This window comes from Macrosteles quadrilineatus, unplaced genomic scaffold, assembly GCF_028750875.1.
Source record: "Macrosteles quadrilineatus isolate MER2022 unplaced genomic scaffold, UCM_ALF_1.0 Scaffold_23__1_contigs__length_1887923, whole genome shotgun sequence".
Classification (NCBI taxonomy): Eukaryota; Metazoa; Arthropoda; class Insecta; order Hemiptera; family Cicadellidae; genus Macrosteles; species Macrosteles quadrilineatus.
The window spans coordinates 163,103-182,397 of record NW_026542616.1 but is presented as its reverse complement, the minus strand read 5'-3'; positions in this window follow the sequence as shown (position 1 = coordinate 182,397).

The following is a 19,295-nucleotide window of genomic DNA, read 5'->3' as shown; positions in this document are numbered from 1 at the left end:
CTGTTCAAGTTGAACAATAAGCAAATGATATAAATAGTAATACAAAAATAACTTTGAAGAACATGAGCTAGTGATTCAAAGCTGACAAAGATAATTTTGATAACACTTAGCCGAATCTGAATGGTAGGTCCAATATCGTATGTCGCTTTAGCCTGTAAATGGTGTTGTGATTGTCCAATAAATTAAGTGCAAGATGATTTGAATAATTTTCCATATGAATTTTATTCTTTCTGTAAAGTAAACTTTTGTACAATCACCCGGCAGGACAAGTATCATTAGATTTTATCACTATGGACATGTTTACAGTGTGAGCTAGTATAAAAGCAATTTAGTGACGAAAGATTGGCCAGTGTTTACATGGTTATATGTAGGCTATTTTGGTATATGTCGTTGACAAACAAGATGGCTGATTTGTAATCCTGAACAAAATCCAATCAAAACTACGCTACAAAATTCTACTACAAAATTAATTTCTTTACGAGTCTTAGAACTGTCAGTGTGTGATACTACTTTTAATACTACAACTAACTGAGGATGTGAACAACATAACATATTTAAGGAAAGAAGCATTACATTTAAAAACTTAAACTGTAATTTTAAATAAAAGTAATATATGGCAAGGTATGAAATAGATTTAATAAATAAAGTTCTACAAAATTTAATTTTAAACTGATAAGATTTTGTCAAAGCATGTATGAAGGACGATGTTTAAGCGTCCCTTCAATATGACGATATGATTGTCAATGGAATCAATTGATGATTATGAATGTGTCTGTTCACTATATATCACGGGCTGAGTATATGAGATCAACATTGATTGCACCGTTTTTCTATTTAAATTACCTCAGTAAAAGAATTTCAAAGGTTCATTCCACTAGATCTATAATAGTTTATTTGTTTGAAAGAATTATTTTGGGATTTTGGTAGACAAATTGTACTAAAATAAGCAAACGAATAAAATGGGCTTCAAGAAAATAACTCAATTTTTTATTTAGAATGGTTAATCATTAATTACTGTTTGGATATTTATTTAAATTGCTTGATTGAATAAATGCAATAAATGCGAAAGTTATTGGTTTTTAATATAGCCACGTTATTTTTTCTTCATTTATCAGTTATCCATTTATGTAGGGTATTTATTCATTTATTTATTTATTTAGTAATGATGACACGTATTACTATAATTATTTCATCGTCGACTAGCGCTTGTTCTTTTAAAAGTAATATACATTTTAACCAAGAGTTATTACCCATGTCATGATATGAAGAGTTTATTTCGTTGAGAATATAACACGTACCATCGTTCCATGAACCATCGTACTTGTTGGACATTTTAAACTGTTTTTTATACTTATTATGTCAAAAATCACACTCTAAGTTAGTAAATATTCGTATTAGAATCCTAAATAGAATCCACTGCACAGCTATAGTTAACTTCACTAACACTGTCTCTTAGTTTAATTGGACGTTTAATAGTCATAGTTTTCATATTAAAACTCGTTTGGTAAAAGAACATAAGGTAAACAAAAGAACGTTTAAAGCTCTTTAAAGAGAACATAATCTTATTTCTCATCCAAGAGCGTAATATTTGACTTTTCTTTCGTAGGTAATTGCAGATGTATAAATTGCTACATAGAAAGTTTAGATAAATATCAAGTGTGTAGTTATACAGAACAAACTCTAATAAACAATGTTGTATGTATCAAGATAAATAGTTTTTGAATCACTAAAAAAGGCGAAATTAAATTATATAATAAGTATAAGTAGGCTTTGATCATAAAGTTAGTTGCAAACACGAAATAAATAAACGATACTATTTTATCAAAGAATGTTGAAATATAAATTATATGCTTCAATAAACTCTTTCATGAACTTAGTTTATGCTTATGAAGCAATATCAAAATTACATACTCACGAAAAATAGTATGTTTACTGATAAACAAACTTGACTTTTATAAAATTAAAGAGAGGATTCTTGTATTCAAAGACATATTTGAATTTCTATGTGAGCTATAAATTATTAGAGTTATTTACCTGCTTAGAATCTTTTATATAAATATTAAATAATTTTTCAATGGCATTCCTCGTGGAGTAGCACAATAAAAGTATATTTATTTGAAAAAGTAATTTGAGGTAAAAGCTGGTACGTTTGTTACGTTGGTTTAGGCATGGATATTAAGGTAACACACGAACAATCAAACGGGCCTGTACACCTTTGGTTTATGACGTAATATTTGAAATTCACAACATAATTAGTTCGTAAGACACTTATGACGTGTCAACGAGGGATACAACGTAGCATTTAATCAATTAGTTTCCCAGAAGCAATAAGAGACTTAATCTCACTTATCTATAGGAGAATAACCATTGATATTAATAAGCTGATCAATATTCTTCATTGGTTCTAGTTCCAGTTGATGAATATCGAGACACACGTTAGCCGAAGCATTAAAAACTATAAAATGTAGGTCCCTTAGTGTTCATTAGCTGTATGGGCTATTAATTAACAGCTAAGGAATATGTCAGCCTTAGTCACTAACAAGACTACAAGATCGCGCCACTCATCCTACACTCATCTCCATTTATACTTGGCTTAAAACACCTACTTCGTATGGTCGCCATTTCATTGTAAAGTATATTAAGTTGTTAAATGATTAGATATAAAGTAACTACTGCGTATTTTCCCCGGCCAAGAATGGGCATGTCCCATTAAATAATGAGTAAAACGCTTGGTGTAACTTTCCACTTACTTTTTTACACCTGCAGATTGCTAAGCGAACAATTCGCTATCCAAATATTAAATTACATTACAAAGTAAAGGTTAAATTTAAATGACAACTGTTTAGGTCTCTGCAAGTCAATTTTTAAAATTTTATATTTACGAGAATATATTCTTGAAAATAATCAAAAAGTATTCTTTTGTATTATGTACAATTTATTATTAGTTGCTAACCAGATATTGAACGATGAATGACCACATAGTCCAATATGTGGTCAGATGTACAATAACCACCTAATTGACCACATATGGTAATTAGGCTATCCAGTAATAATTACTGCTACCTAGGAACTAGATATAACGTATTATTTTATATTTTAATATTTAACATCACTAGTATAACAATATATTTTAAGTCCACTTCACCCTATGCTTAAGTTCGAACATTCGATTACCACCGAAAAATATTATTTAGTCCTCATTTAATATGTCGGACAAGGATATTATATTATATGATACCGTTAAGTATATTACATTATTTATCCTGTAATATTGCTATGAACGTTAAAAACGTTGAAATACAATTTAAGAAATATCACTGCTTAAGGTTAAATAAAAAAAGGACATACACGTGTCCAAGCCTCATGCATTGTTACTTATTCATTGTTTATCCATTACGATGCTGATGAAAGACAAGAAGCAGGAGAAATTTGCACAAAGCATTCTTTTCAAGATATTCCCTGTTGTAATGCAAACAATATTCTTTGTGAATTTGTAAAAATTCACGAAGCGATTTTAACCATGTTGCATTTTATTGTGTACTAGCTGTAACCCGCGGGCATTGCCCCGTTTAACTTTTTAATTTTCAAGATTATCTCGTTCGCATGGCTCAATCACGTCCTGGTTGAAGTTTGTTCGCTACGCTCACTCACCTTTAGGTTGGAGCTCGTTCGCTACGCTCACTCACGTTTAGGTTGGAGCTCGTTCGCTACGCTCACTCACCTTTAGGTTGGAGCTCGTTCGCTGCGCTCACTTGCCTTCAGGTTAGCTCGTTCGCTACGCTAACTCGCCTCCAGGTTGAAGTTCGTTCGCTACGCTCACTCACCTTTTGGTTGCAAATTAGCTGTTGTCATAAATGTAAAAGAAATAATAGTGCTGCACCCTGTTGGTAATCCTTGTAACTTTAATGCTATTGAACATCATAGAACAGAACCAACTTGTTTAATTGAAACAGCTGTTAAGATTCAATAATTCCATTTCTCATAAGGTTAACATGGGAAACTCCAGAGCCACTGGGGCGGAGCCCGAAAGGATTTTTGAAATAAGAATATGCCTATATGTTAATCGGGAATGTGAGCTATCATCATGCCAAATTTCAGCCCAATCCGACCAGTATTTTTCGAGTTTACTTTTCCCATACACACATACACACATACAGCAACCACCTCTTTTTTATAATAGTATAGATGTTTGGATTGTACTTTTTGCAGATTTCCCTGTAGTAGAGTACTTGTAACTGTAATTATCAAGGTGGGTCTAGGAAGATACCATTGTAATCACTCATACAAACTAAAATCGTCATAAATGTTATGGACCTTTTTCATTATTTGATCTTGTCTCACTATAGTGTATTTTAAGATAGGGCGCTGGCAAATAATCATTCATCAGGTAAACAGTAACAATCAATCATATTTAAGCGAAGTTAAACTCACCTTCAACATTTTGAGTATTTAAAGTAATAAATATTGGACAGTTAAAAGTGTATGTTTATTATTTTTACGTATCTCTTTTAAGTTTTTTTACATGATTAATGACACATTATTTAATTGTATTACGTAATGCTAGAACATAAAACTAGAGCAAAATAATTTATGGAATATGACATCTTAATGACCAATATGATTTTAAACTTCTGTACCACACAGTTTGTTTCGAAACTCAATTTATGAATAAATGAATAAATGAATAAATGAATTTATTTCCCATAATACAAAACACTTTACAAACATAATAATTGTTGAGAAATGTAAACTGGTCACTTTTTCAAGTAGTGTGGCCAGTTAAAAGGTTAATCATACATAATAAATAATAAATTGTTGAGCCTAGCATCAGATGACAAATATTTTATCCGCCTGCTGTAACATCTGGGCAAAACTTAGACTAAGAAAGTGTTAACAAAATACACATAAAATAAGGTAACAGTAACACAATCTTATACCAAAGAGTTGGCAAGATAACCTACATCCTGTTGAGAACTAAGCCAAGTGATTGTTCTTTTACAAAAGTGTTTGAAATTTGTTGTATTTTTAATATGAAGCGGAAGCTGATTGTAAAATTTTGGACAAAAGTATTGAAATGATTGTCTGAAAAAAGTTTTGTTTACTTTGGGTAATTTGATAGATTTATTTGCAAAACTTCTTGTACTGTAAGGATGATTTGGAATTATATTTTCTCTGTTTCCGCTCCGGATGAAGAACAATCTCAGGACTTTAAAAATAAAAAGATGTTGAACTGGTAGAATGCATAACTGTTGGTATAATGGAAAAGAGCTAGTTCGTTTAGGTTTTTTGAGAATTATTCGCAAGAAAAAATTTTTAGTTGTTCTAATCTTCTCTAATAATGTTTTGTAAGTACCTCCCCAGCAAGGCAAGGCATATTGTAATCTTGAATTTATCAATGCAAAATAAAGTGTTCGTAAAAGTGAAGTGTTACAAAAATTTCGTAGAAAATAGAATTTTCTAATTTGTGATCTTAATTTTGAGTGTAGTTCTAAAATATGGTGTTCAAAAGTTAGTTTTTCATCAAGCAAAACTCCCAAGTATTTAATCGATTTAACTTTTTCTAATGGTTGGCAGGTACATAAGTGGATATTGCAGGTAGGGGAATGAAAAATTAAAGGAGAAGGGGTGTCAAAACCAAAGAAGTCAAAATTAACATATTTTGTCTTACTAACATTTACTTGCATTTTGTTTATGGAGCACCATTTTCTGAGTAATAAAAGATCGTAGTTGATTGAATCTGAAAGGAGAACAGTATCATTTTGAGTGTAAAAAAGAGCAATGTCGTCTGCAAAAGCATTTATATTTCCTTTAAAATCAAGTTCAAGAAGATCGTTAATGAATATTAGGAACAGGGTTGCAGAGGTCGTTGACCCTTGGGGAACACCCGCCTGAACAATGAGTGAATCGCTAATGTTGTTGTTGATTTATATTCAAACAATGCCAGAGAGAGCACAATCATATAACAGTGATGATCTTCCCTCTGACTCCAGAGAATTGCAGCTACGATTTCTAATGCTTTATTACAGTCATAAACTAAACAGGACAACACTGTAACTAGATCATAGTACACCTTTTTGTAATCTTTAACACTTCATTCTTTTTAAAAGCAGCGCGGCTTGCACTCTTACAGATTTTGTAGATTAAACCAGATACTCTCGTATAGCTGATCACCATAGCTAGGAAACATCACTTATTGCAACCAGCAATGTGTAAGCAATGTCAAACAATGTTCAACAATTTAGAAGGATGTGTCTGTTGGGTTTCATCAAACTGTATAAGGTGTTCACGTTTTGTATTCCATAAATTATTTTTTTATAGCTTATCAGTCTCATTTTCCTTCAATTTGTATAGTAAATATAAACCTTATAACTATCTAAACGTATAAGATACTTTGACAAAAAAATATCAGTACCTTCATATTTAACAAAGTATCATTTTACTAACTAAATACACATAATAATTCACAGGCATTTGACCGGTGTCATTACTACATTTTTAGTTTTCCTGTGAAAGCCACGTGAAATCAATTAGTATACTGAAGTCGCCTTATTGTAGAATGGGCGAAACGTAAGTAGTCTGGTTTTGTTATTAGTCGCCCCAATTTTTACACAGATTTCACCGGAAGAATAAGAATAAGGGTGTAGTTTAAAGTCATAACTCAGAAAAACTAACAGTTAAACCATCTTATCATATGGTGGTTTCCTGATATTTGGGCTAGACATGTTATGTTTGATCTCTGCACTATATCTAAAAACATTAGTAACTTTTTTATTTGCGTTTTATTAGATCCATAGAGAATTAAAGTTAAATATTTTACGTGCATAAAGAACATACATGTTTAGTAAGTGTGCATGGTGTAGTGTCTTGTGTATTTCATGGTACATAAGCTCAAATTTACAACAAATTCGTAATATTGAGATATTATTTAGTTTTACTTATTGTTTATAAGACCATGAATGAACGAAAATTCATTATGAAAAGATGGCTCTAATGGACTTGTAGTCTCCATTTAATTCACACAGTGGAGCTGTTAGATACATTGACAGACTAGAGTTGTATTGACAACTTGGAGCCGTCATCAAACACGACGGTCTCTGGGGCCTCAGCACATCGCACTTCTGACAGCTGACAAACTGACACACCCTTCATATCTCTACTAAGGACGTGTTGTGTCCTCTGGGAATGTTAAGAGGAAAATAAAATAAAAGCACATCCATAAAACGTAAATGGGTTTGGGCGGTTTTTGAATCGAAGCGTTTGAATTGACTTATAAAAAAGCCACTGGCGTAGATACAAGAAAAAAATATAAACGAATATATTTATGTGCTACACAATACTAAATTGTATAAAACTATTATATAAAACTATTAATGTTAAATAAAAAAAAGACATACACGCGTCCAAGCCTCATGCATTGTTACTTATTCATTGTTTATCCATTACGATGCTGATGAATGACAAGAAGCATAAAAATAATAACGCTGACTTAAGCAGTAAATGAGTAAACAATACAATTAAGCTGTCACCACAAACCTAAATAAAGATATTAAAAAATGAAGTTGACATAAAATAGATTGTCATGATTACTTAATTAATTATCAATAATTAATTAATAATTAATTAATTAATAATTACTATCAATCTTATATTATGAATATATTTATATGCTACAGAATACTAAATTTCATAAAATTAATACATCTCATAAGAACCAAACAACTATTTCAATAATACAGACTTCGAAGAAAACGTGCAAACAGAAGCTAATAAACCGTGTTGTTGATAGCGAAATTGGTTCAATAGATTTCAATTGAATACACGTGTACTATTGAATAAATCACGGCATCCTTACATCTTTCAAACTCAGATATATTAAGTAATCTATTTTATGGGTCTGATGAGTGAATTTCTACTTTTTCTGTTTGTCAAAGAAATCCTAAGTGCTTTGTGTCCTTTCCTTAATTTATCAAAGAGGACTGCTCTTGACGTCTTCCGTTGACAAAGGATTCCTAGTACGACACTTTTAAAAAGTACCTCTAATACCCAGTTATGCGGAGTTTCTTTGATTTATTTATTTCTGATACTATATTCCCTAGGAAAGTTGTAAGGAACTTTCCATATACCTAATGTTAAAAATACTTCAGCTGTACTTTTTTTGTTATTCTTTAAATCTATTACCTTATTAAAATCTGGTGTGATTATTTGTTTTTATTATTGTATTCTGTTTTGTTTATTTCACCTTAACTTAACCAATCAATAGTTTTATTAATACTTATGAAGTCAAACGGGGTAAATGCCCGTGGGCAACAGCTAGTCTTATATATTAAACAAATTTATCTTTCTTTTCCGAGTTTGTTTGGCTCTTCTAGTTCTACCCGACCGATTTTCATGATCGATGTCTCAAATTGAAGGTATGCACGAACAGATGTCACATCAAGCATCGGCATATATTTATTTACAAGCCCACTTGGCTTATATTTTAACGAAATTTGCTTCCCACGTATTTTTTATGGGAGTTAAAATTGGTTTTCTTTTCCGAGTTCATTTGGCTCTTCCACCAAACCGATTTTTATGTTTGATGTATAAAATTGAAGGCATGCACGCATTACTCGAAAAAAAATTTAAAATTTTATTTTAAGATATATTTTATCAGTTATAATTATATAATGCTATATATTTTGGTCTAACAACCTTCAGTGAAATACCGGCGTTCATTTAAGCTATTAGTTATTCAAATCGGACGAGTTTCAAGTAAACGCAAGGTGAACAACCAACATATTAATTATTTGTATACGGATTTTCAATGATTACCCTTATTATTACTCTTATGATTACCCTTAAGTATGCAGTGTATACCACCAATTTGACACCTCAAAATTATAGCTTTTGTTACTGTAATTTTACAATATAAGAAACACGTTAAATGCTTGAGTAGCGACAAAAAAAAAGGTTTACATAAAAAATAGACTACGCACATAGCCTTCAGTTTCATTCAGCTTTGGATACAACAAGATGGTCCTGCAGATTCGTATTGTTGGTATAATACTTGGTCAATAACAATCCCTGACTTGAGCCTAAGGGCTGTCAATACTTCCCGAGCTAGTTTATGTTCAAATAAATGAAAAATTATAATACTTTTTTATATGGGTAAGAAATAATTAATAAGTATAGCTAAAAAACCTAAAATCTAATTAATATATAAATCTAAAAAAACTGTGATCTTGATTAAAGAAATGAACAAATTGTTATATTAATTATAATTTAAGTTGAACATTTTATTAAACTTTGTACTAGTTGATCAATATAATTTACTGTTTATTTGGGGCCTTCTAACTAAAATTGCCTAAAACATATTAACTGATTTTATAACATATTCACTGAAGATAAAAATATCTTACATTATCTTAGTGGGTTAACCAAGTAATCATGACAATCTATTTTATGTCAACTTCATTTTTTAATATCTTTATTTAGGTTTGTGTTGAAAGCTTTATTTTATTGTTTACTCATTTACTGCTTAAGTCAGCGTTATTATTTTTTCATATACTTTTGTCACTGGTTTAATGAGTTTCATGACACCGTAGTGTTTTGAAAGGACATTCACCTGGCCGGCTAAAAACAAGCGATGACATAGTCGAAGACATCCTACAATTCTGCATCAGAAGCCCCAAAAATCGATTACCCAAGGAAGTCTTCAGTTGAACATACCTAAATCAATCACTTCATGATAATTTCTGTAAAGATCTTGAAGAGATGAAATCTTTGAACATCTGCCATTTTGCGCAGGATTAACCTTTTGAAGTGCGGTTTGCGGCATTGTATTCTACTAAAAAAAGGAGAAAAACGCTAAAGGGTAATTATATGTAGGGTTCTACCACACTGTATAACGAATTCGTCACCCATATTTGGAACGGTATTTAATCTTTATTCAATGAAGTTCAATGTTCAAGACTTTAATAACTTCACTTTTTAATTTTAGTTTGCTGAATTTGTGTAACACCACAAAAGTAACTATTGATTTCGATGGGTTTTACCAATAATTTGATTATTTGGATAATATAAATGAAATGATATGTTAATTAGGATTATTGAACTGTGTTGCTCTATTTTATTACAGCAACTTTTTATAGTACCTACCGACAGGTAGATTTAATATGCAGTTCTGCCAGTTAGGCAGCAAAACATATTAAGTAGCGTAGGTGACTCGCTGCTCATAAGGTGTCAACTCCAGTGATTGAAATGTTATCTAATGAGTTTAAAACATAATTATAGCTGCTTCGTATCTATGTTGCTAGTAAGAGATTATCATCACAAAACAATATCATGTAATCTGAGTATAATGAAACTTTTGATTACTTTCCTTATGAGACTACATTAATCGTTTTTTACCAATTTTACTTTCATTTGAATTAATATTCAACTTTATTATTGCAGATTTTATTAATGTGGTAAAAATATGTCAATAGTTTGACTAAGCTGATATTCTTATAAGAAAGGATTGTTAATGTCCGTCAACATGAGTCTTATAAATATAATAAAAGTAACCTTATAGGCATGCTAGTGGGAAATATCAAGTGAAGCATGGATGAAGTTGATTCAGCATGTGAATTCAAAGAAATAATGAAATTCAGTTGGCGCTACCTACATTAATAGTTCCGCAAAATTTTACTCTAGCATTGAAAACTAGTGTTGTCCATAACTAAGAGTTACTATAGAGCTCCTTTACACATATTCACCAATAATCATCATTTTCACAATGATAGGAAAATTACACGTTTCAACCCTTCAAGTTGAGCAGTAAGTTTCAAGAAGACAATGTGACAGGAATAGTAATATCCTTCCACGTGGGGTATATTGTACTACACAACAGGCCAAGACTTTGGATCACGTATTTTGTCATAGAATAGTGTGTCTAGTCATGTTTTTAAAATTTGACGTGTGGTTGAGTTTTGTATACATAGTTATAATAGTTTTTGAAGACTTGGATGTCATGGTTGTGTTTTGACGCTTTGTAATTTGCTACTTCATAACATTTTTAAATATTTCCATTTTAGTTTCTTTCATATTATCTGTCATGTTGTGTGTAGGTAAAAATAAAAACGTTTTTTGAAATATACTCAAGACACTCAATTTATTACTATTGCTGATGTATTGGTGACGTAATTAATCACTTTTGAGACGGCACGCATTAAATAACATTATTTTAACCCTAATACCAAGGACAAACCTTAAGCGTGGTATATGTAGGGTTATTTTTGTACCTTTAAACTATAGAATAATAAAACAAAAGTCTTTGGTTTCTTAGTCCAACAAAACTTGTATTTCCTTAGTCTATGTAAACGTAAGATCAAATTATACTCTAGAAAATATCGCTAGCCAAATATTCAAATATAGGCAACAAGTCGATTCACCCCATCAGCCTACGTAATGACAGGCAAGCATTAAAACTTCCACCTACTCAGTTATAATAAAATACTATTATCGACTGTAAAAGGGGTTACATTTCTGCGTAGGAGTATTTGTGAAGTATACGTAATTAAATAGAAATTATGACCCATAAAAGTTAAAATGCAACACCGACCCCAAAATAAGATTCTCTTTGATGTAGTTTCCATTGGGATATTTAAATAATACACCCTTAGTTCGTCACACTTTTGTAATATTTATGGTGAATAAACATTGACTAAATTTATTCATTAAACTGAAGCGTGTACTTTGTAAACATTGTATGCACAATCTAAACCTCTTTTAAATACTGTAGGATTAAACCTGTAAGGTTTGAATCTACGAGTTTATTAATGATTTTCTACATAGCTAGCTCAGCATTTTTACCCATTGAAGCTCAATTTTTTACCCATTGAAGCTCAATTTTTTACCCATTGAACTCAATTTTTTACCCATTGAATCTCAATCTTTTACCCATTGAAGCTCAATTGGGTGAGTTGCTAGCCTAGTGGTTTGCATCTCGGACTTCGGTGCTGGAGGGACTGGCTCATCAATCCCCGGTACATCCACAAATCTACGTTTATACCGCTATTCTAAAAGCGTTTAATTTCACGTTCCCTGAAGCTAAAATGGCGCTGGCGTAGAAAAGGGAAAAAGAAAAAGTAAGAAAAGAATGATAGGAGGTCAACACTCCCCAGTCCTTTGGATAGGTACCTCCCTTTCAAATTTAGTGAGAATATATAACAGTTGTATACCTAGGAACTATGTACTTTCTTCCTCTAGTCGACATTTGCTCGGGTATAATACCATTCCTTTCAAGATATTAAAAAAGACCAGAAAATTGACAGGATGATTTTCTTTCATTATTTGAATTATAGTAGAGTCAACGTGATGATGAACACTAAAGGGTAATTTCAAAGTAGGATTCAAGGTAGGATTTTAGCAAGTTGGATTCCAAACATTACCAAGGTCAAATTCAGTTTTTTTGTGCTGATTGGTTTGAGAGTTTCGTGTTATCATTAATAGGCTCTAAAATTTATTGTAAATACAATTTTCACCCAAACTATCTTTATCATTACTATGTTTTTCTTGTTTTTTTTTTAGTATGAGTAGCCTACTATGAAATAGTATTAATGAAATTCGTTTAGGTTTCAGTGAGCTTTGTGATTAAGGTTTCCTATACAGTGCAGACTACCATGAAATTATGGATTTCTGAATCCGTCCATTGTTACGCTAATGACTATAAATTGCTTATCTCATATGAGTACTCTGTTGTCAGCAGCAGTATCTGTTTGTTTTACATCTGCTTTGCATTGAATTATAGTGTAGTATGTGTATCGTGATTTCCAGCTTAATCCTTAAAATTACAGTACCCTCTATGCGATTTGCACAATGGTGTTTAGAATGTAACCAAACATAAGTTAGGTGATGTCTTTGATGGACGCTTGTTTCTAAAGTGTGATTCGTTAACAATTTCTTTCAGTTGGCTTGGATTCCAGTTTGCTTTTCTAATCATGTGAGTTACGTGCTTATCATTGTTCTAAAATACTGAGTAGAGTGAAATATATTTTGATTTAATCAGCAAAGATGGAGATTATTTGTTAAATATTTCCTACATTTAGGTACGCCATTCTGCGGAAACTGTCTCTCGTATAAAATATATCAATGATATTTTTTCTTCAACTTGAAAATCTGGTCCATATAAGGTATTAAGTCAAAGTAATGAATGTGCAAATTATTCTTAACCACCTAGCGTACAAACCTCACTACAGGGTTTTATGAACAAACAAAAAACTCGGTTGAACATTGAGTTTATTTATTGAAGCGAATAGAGTATTCACAGTACGTGTTTTCTACTTTTTGTATACTCATTAAGCTTTGACTTTATTATATTTCTTATTTTGTTTTGTATTTCATTTACAGTTCTTTCCAATCAAAGGCAACTTTGAAATTCAAATGTCATCAAAAGAATGTTTCTTTTCCAACGAATAGACTATAAATTATGTATGAAGTTGTTTACCTCAAATTCTTATTGAATATCATGTAAGGTACATAGATAATACTTTTATAGTTGATCTTATCGTTTTGTTTGGTGAAGTTGCTCAAATTTATGTGGAATGGGTATTATTATTATTTTGTTTATTATATTATAAAATTTCTAAATTTATAAAATGTATTTATATAAAAAGACACTTTGTAAAGAAAGACATTATATTAATGTAATGGTTTTCCTCTCAAATGGCTTGCAGCAAGAGAGGTATACAAGGCACTGCAGTGTACAACAAATTTTCACATGCAAGATAATAAACGAATTGGATTGAATTATTATTATATGTTTCGTTGCTCATAACTTGATGGCACTCTTAATTTAACGTAATATTTATTAATTTCAATATGAGTACTAAAACAAAATACTTATAATGAGGAATATTGCAATGGTTTAAGGTATGTATGTACTGTATAACACTCATAGTATAGAATAAGAGCTCCTTAAATTGCAATATTCCGAAGAGATTTATCAAACTTTTTCCTTGTTGCTACTGTTCCATTGTCGTTAAGCCCAAGCTGTGAAAACTGAAAATTGAATTTTCAAACATTATTCCTTCATAAATCTTAAGGTGAATGTTTCATTCAAAATCCATTATGCTTTATACGCTCGTGCTTTGTATCTTTCATAACAAAGAACATACTTTTTCAGGGGCTGGGATTTACCTAAGCTGCAAGATGGTTTATACAATTATAGCATGCAAATTTAAGTCAAACATTGAATATCAAAATGACACCAACCTTTTTAAGAAGGGATGTTTTTAGTTTTTTTTTTTATTATACTAAATTACTCAGATACGAACTGTAGAGGTAGCCCAAATTTGTTTTACTGTAATAGTAATTATGAATGGACGGTGATGAAAAATAAATTTGTTTTAATTCGAAGATGAGACTGTATGTGTCTATCTAAACATTCAAGTGATTTTTAAAACAGTATACCTCATTTAAAGTGGTTTATATGATGTGATATTAATGTAAGCTTCAATTTGATTCACACGTGTGTGTTTTAAATGACCGTTGAAATTCAATTTTTAAATGTTGCTTAACCGAACCATTATAAAGAGCAAAACACTGTATTTTCAGCCTCCTAGTCTAGATGGGAAAGGGAATTCAGGCTAACTTCGTAATGCGTCAATCCGTTTGTTCGATACAATTTTCACTCTTCGTCTTTGCCTACCGAAAAATCACCTTTATTGATGATAAAAAATTCCTTTCTTGTTCTTAGCTACTGTACTTCATTTCCTGGTTTAACTGCTTTCGAACATTGTTTCTCTTTTAGGTGATAGTCTTTTAGGCTACAATTTCTCATAGAAATTACCCTTAAGCATTATGAGTCATGAACTAGTGTGTAGTTTAAATATTTATTTATGCTAGTTTTAAGTGCATGGCATGAAAGTTCAAGCATGTAAGTGAAGTGAAAAGAAACACTTACACTCAGATATACATGATAAGTGATCATAATTCCCACTCAATTTGTAACTTAATGTGCATGAATTGATTCAATGTAAATAACTGGTAGGCCTAGATAACTGTATTGAAGCATGATAATAAAATGAAATAGGCTTAAATAAAATAAAATTAGCTGAATTATGCACGTTTGCAAATTTATATGGTAACTTCAATTGACTGTTAAAAGTTCATCTTTACAGATTGCCTTTCAATTTTACAGTCATTATCATAAAAATAAAGGATACCGCAAGTAATATTTATTTATAAAAATGGTGAAGCACGTAATATACAATCAGAGAGATTTCTTTATGGATAAAAAAAAAAAAAAAAAAAACTCCGCCAAGGTTCGTCGTAGCTTGCTCGCAGACAAGTAATGAAATTTCTTTAAAACAGCTGGTGAGCATAATGCATAATATAAGGTCTAACATTTTGAGAAAGGGAAGCAATGATTTAAATACAATTTCACTAAATGATTTTACCTTGGTTAGGGTATAGTGTAAGGATAGAAATTCTATACCATCAAGGACTCATTGCGTAGTTCGTGGTTCAAATAATTAATGTCACCCAAGTATTGTTTCTGATGCAGCTTAAAATCTATCAGCCTATATTAAACTGGAAATCTATTGGACAATAAATTGGAAATAGTTGTCGACTGCATTCGATTAGATTAGGTCCACTCTCAGAGTAACAATAAACAAATCCTCTGCTTTCAGAAGAGTTTCACTGTAACAATAGTATTACCGGTCTCGTTAAGGTCAATTTAATATTAGATGCAACAAATAATGGGAACAGTTTTTATGCCAGATTAGAGACAGTAGGCGTCAGTAAGTTTAATTTATTTTTGTTAGCGGATGCTAAGTAATGATCTTGGAAAGAGAGTTTGGACGTAGACTCAATCACTGTTTTCATTAATGCTTGTTTAATTAAAGTGGCCGCCACACTAAATAACAATTTAAGTATTATTATTATGTATACTAATTTGTTATTCTGTGTTCGCTGATTTGCGCATTGTTTAGTTATAAATTTTTGAATTACAAATGAAAAACATTGTTAAGTATTTGTTGGTACTGTTCATTACCACGATTATCAACAACAAAAATTGAATACATATCAAGTAATCACTTATATCAATGTTGATCAACCATTTATAAATACTTTTTATGTCCTACATAATATGACTTTACCCATGATAATTTTTACGAATTTTTACATACGTTGATCCTCTTACTTGTGACATAAAATAGTTTTGATGTTTATTATGTTGTTATTCTTGATTAAATAAACCAATGAAAGAATGAAAGGTTTAATACACTAATGAATACTGTATACATATTTAAAATAATATATGAAATATGATAAGCATCTCACAACAGTAAGATTTACAACACTACAATTTGTTGTGAAATGCGTTTATATGAGATAATATTATATTTGATATATTTTTTTAATTGAGAATATTAATCATTTTATCTTTTTTAACTTTTTGTATAGCTAAAAAGATAAACTAATGAAATATTTGGAATATTTTAATTTTTTATAAATTAGTCTTGTTTATCTTTTTTTTTTACAAAATAAAAAAAAACCACAATACCTAATATCTTAATTCTCCTATAATTTTATTGAAAAAGGTATTTAATACGATCTAGTTTTTGAAACATAAAACTTCTTAAGAACGTTTTAAGAAGAGTAAACATATACACGGTTTTACGTAACTTATCACATTATTATTTCGTTAGTTTATATTTTAGTTCTTACACTAAAATCATATGCTTTATTTTTAAGCGAATGAAAGCTGTATATAATATTTAGAAAATTTCTAAAAACTACCAAATGTGTTTTCTGACACCTGATGCTATTGGCTGAACAAAATACACATTGCAAAACGTTACATTCGTTTTGTCGACAGACAGTGACGAATGAGACGAGAATATATTTCTTGCACCGTATATTCTACAAGGTAATTGACATATGCTACTTTGTAGCATTATAAAATGATATGACTCTCTGATAAAATGACTCTCTGGAACGCTTTTGTATGCTTGTTTCTTAGATCCAAATAATAAAAAACATCATATAAATATGGATAAAAATGCCCGGTTTTATATGTATCCGTCCGAGTGCGATTAGAAAAAAATCCATATTTTTTTTAAACTCTAATGAAATTTACTTCAAACATAAAAAAAATAATAACATATATATTATCATTGTCATTTCAATAATTTTCCTCTATGTTATTTTTACAACTGTGCTATTATTATTAATGCAGCTTTGTCATATAAACAAATAATATGATTTTTCCTACAGTCACCCGACAAAGTTGGCTTCCTTGTACTGTTTATAGTACAGAAAGCTGCTAATTGCTGCATATTTATACTTTGCCGTACGGTTTATACTTTGTCGTACGGTTTATACTTTGCCGCACATCAGGATTCCAACGAAACAACACAAAACAGCGTGGTTCTATTATGCACGTAATCCGTGTACGCTTGGAAATAGGTTGGCAACACTTAAAGATAATAATACTATGAGCAGCTGATTGACTATTATAACTACGATTTAACCTGTCATTTCGTGTTTATAGTTTCGGTATTTCTGAACTTCCTGGACTTTTCTTTTAAACGTTTTTAAAACATTCCTACGATCTTAATAAACAAGAATATACCTTTAAAACATTTTTTTAAGGCGCGGAAACCACTTTAATTTACAAAAACATACGGAACTATATTCTCAAAACGCGGAGCACATTTCTTGCTGAGGAAAAATAGCGGAGTGATACGGACCGCGGGTACTACTTTCACTTTCTCTAGGGCACCATTTGTGTTGCCAGCTGAAAATAAAAACGTGTTGTATAGTGTTTGAAAGACTAATTATTTATATGCTTTATAGTGACTGTAGGAAAAATATAATGTGTAACACGAGTGAAAAAGGCCTTTGCTGCACTCGAGATCATTCCGCACTCGCCTGCGGCTCGTGCGTAAACATTGCTCTCGTGTGCAGCAAAGTGCCACTTTCACCACTAGTCACACAAATAACTATTTGTAGGTAGATGTGAACATAGAAAAATGTCTAAATACAATTATTCTTTCCTGTATCAACAGTAGTTATTTTCTTGAATTTCAACATGGTAGCAGAGCTTTGGTTTCGTTAATATAACAAACTGTTGATAGTGAAGTACTTATTTCTTTTTGTAGCATATTATATTTACTGGAAAAGGACTAGGAACAATAAGTGACTATTGTGATAATTCCAATAATAATTATCTCTACACAAATATTTTCTTGATTTAAAATCGTATGTACCAGTAATGAAGCTTGATGGTGAAGGTCAAGGCAAAAATAAAATAATAATTCACTCAATTTTGTGGACGTATCCGTGAACACCACCTAGTTATGAAAAATACAACAATAACTACTGCAACATAAGGAATTTGTCTAAGATACCACAACAAATTTTCTTTAAAAAGGTAAATTTTCATGGTATTAACTTATCAGAAATTAAATAGGTGATTACTTCAAAACACCCTTCTTATTACTTTAAAAAATGCTTTGCTCATTAACAAAACAAACTTAAAATTTCAAATCTATTGGGTGCCTCCTAGTCTTAGGCTAGCGATGACGTAGGTAAGATGTAACTAGTTTTCCACGGGGTTAGAGAATATGTAAAATATATTCAGATTTATTGAAAAAGCTCTCTAAAAAGTAATCTGATGAAAGTGATACTAGAAAACTCGTTTTTATGTAATAATACCCAAGTACTTGAATGCTTACTTTAAGAACTTTTCATTTTCAAAGCCAAAGGACATGTTGACGGTGAAATCTGATCGACATGTGTCAGCTCCTGAATGACTTTTATCCTTTGAGCGTCTTTAGAATTTCAACTACTTATTTTACTTTTCTTTTTTCCGTCCTTTTGGAAGTATTTTGGATTAATCAATCGTGAATAGCAAATATATGAGGCAGGTTTACTTCAATAATTTTATAATTTTAAACTTTTGTATTAATTTATACAAACATAAACATTCTTTTTGTAAAGTTATTTTCAAATATATGTGTAACTTGAATTAAAACATAGTGTATTAATCATTAAACTCACATTTTCCACACAATAATCATTTTCAACACTCTTTTGACATTTTCCACACAATAATCGATTGACGATTGAAAATTTTGTCTTTCTTTATAGTTACTTTTTTATTCTATTGTACAGTGTATACCAGCTGTTGGCCCGTCTTACACCCGGGGACTATCTTGTGAATAAAAACTGTAGTTAATTCAGAACAGCTGGTTCAGACGTTTATGAGTTTTTGAAATTAACTTAATGTCTAAACCAGCTGTCAGAATTAAATACTATTGTAA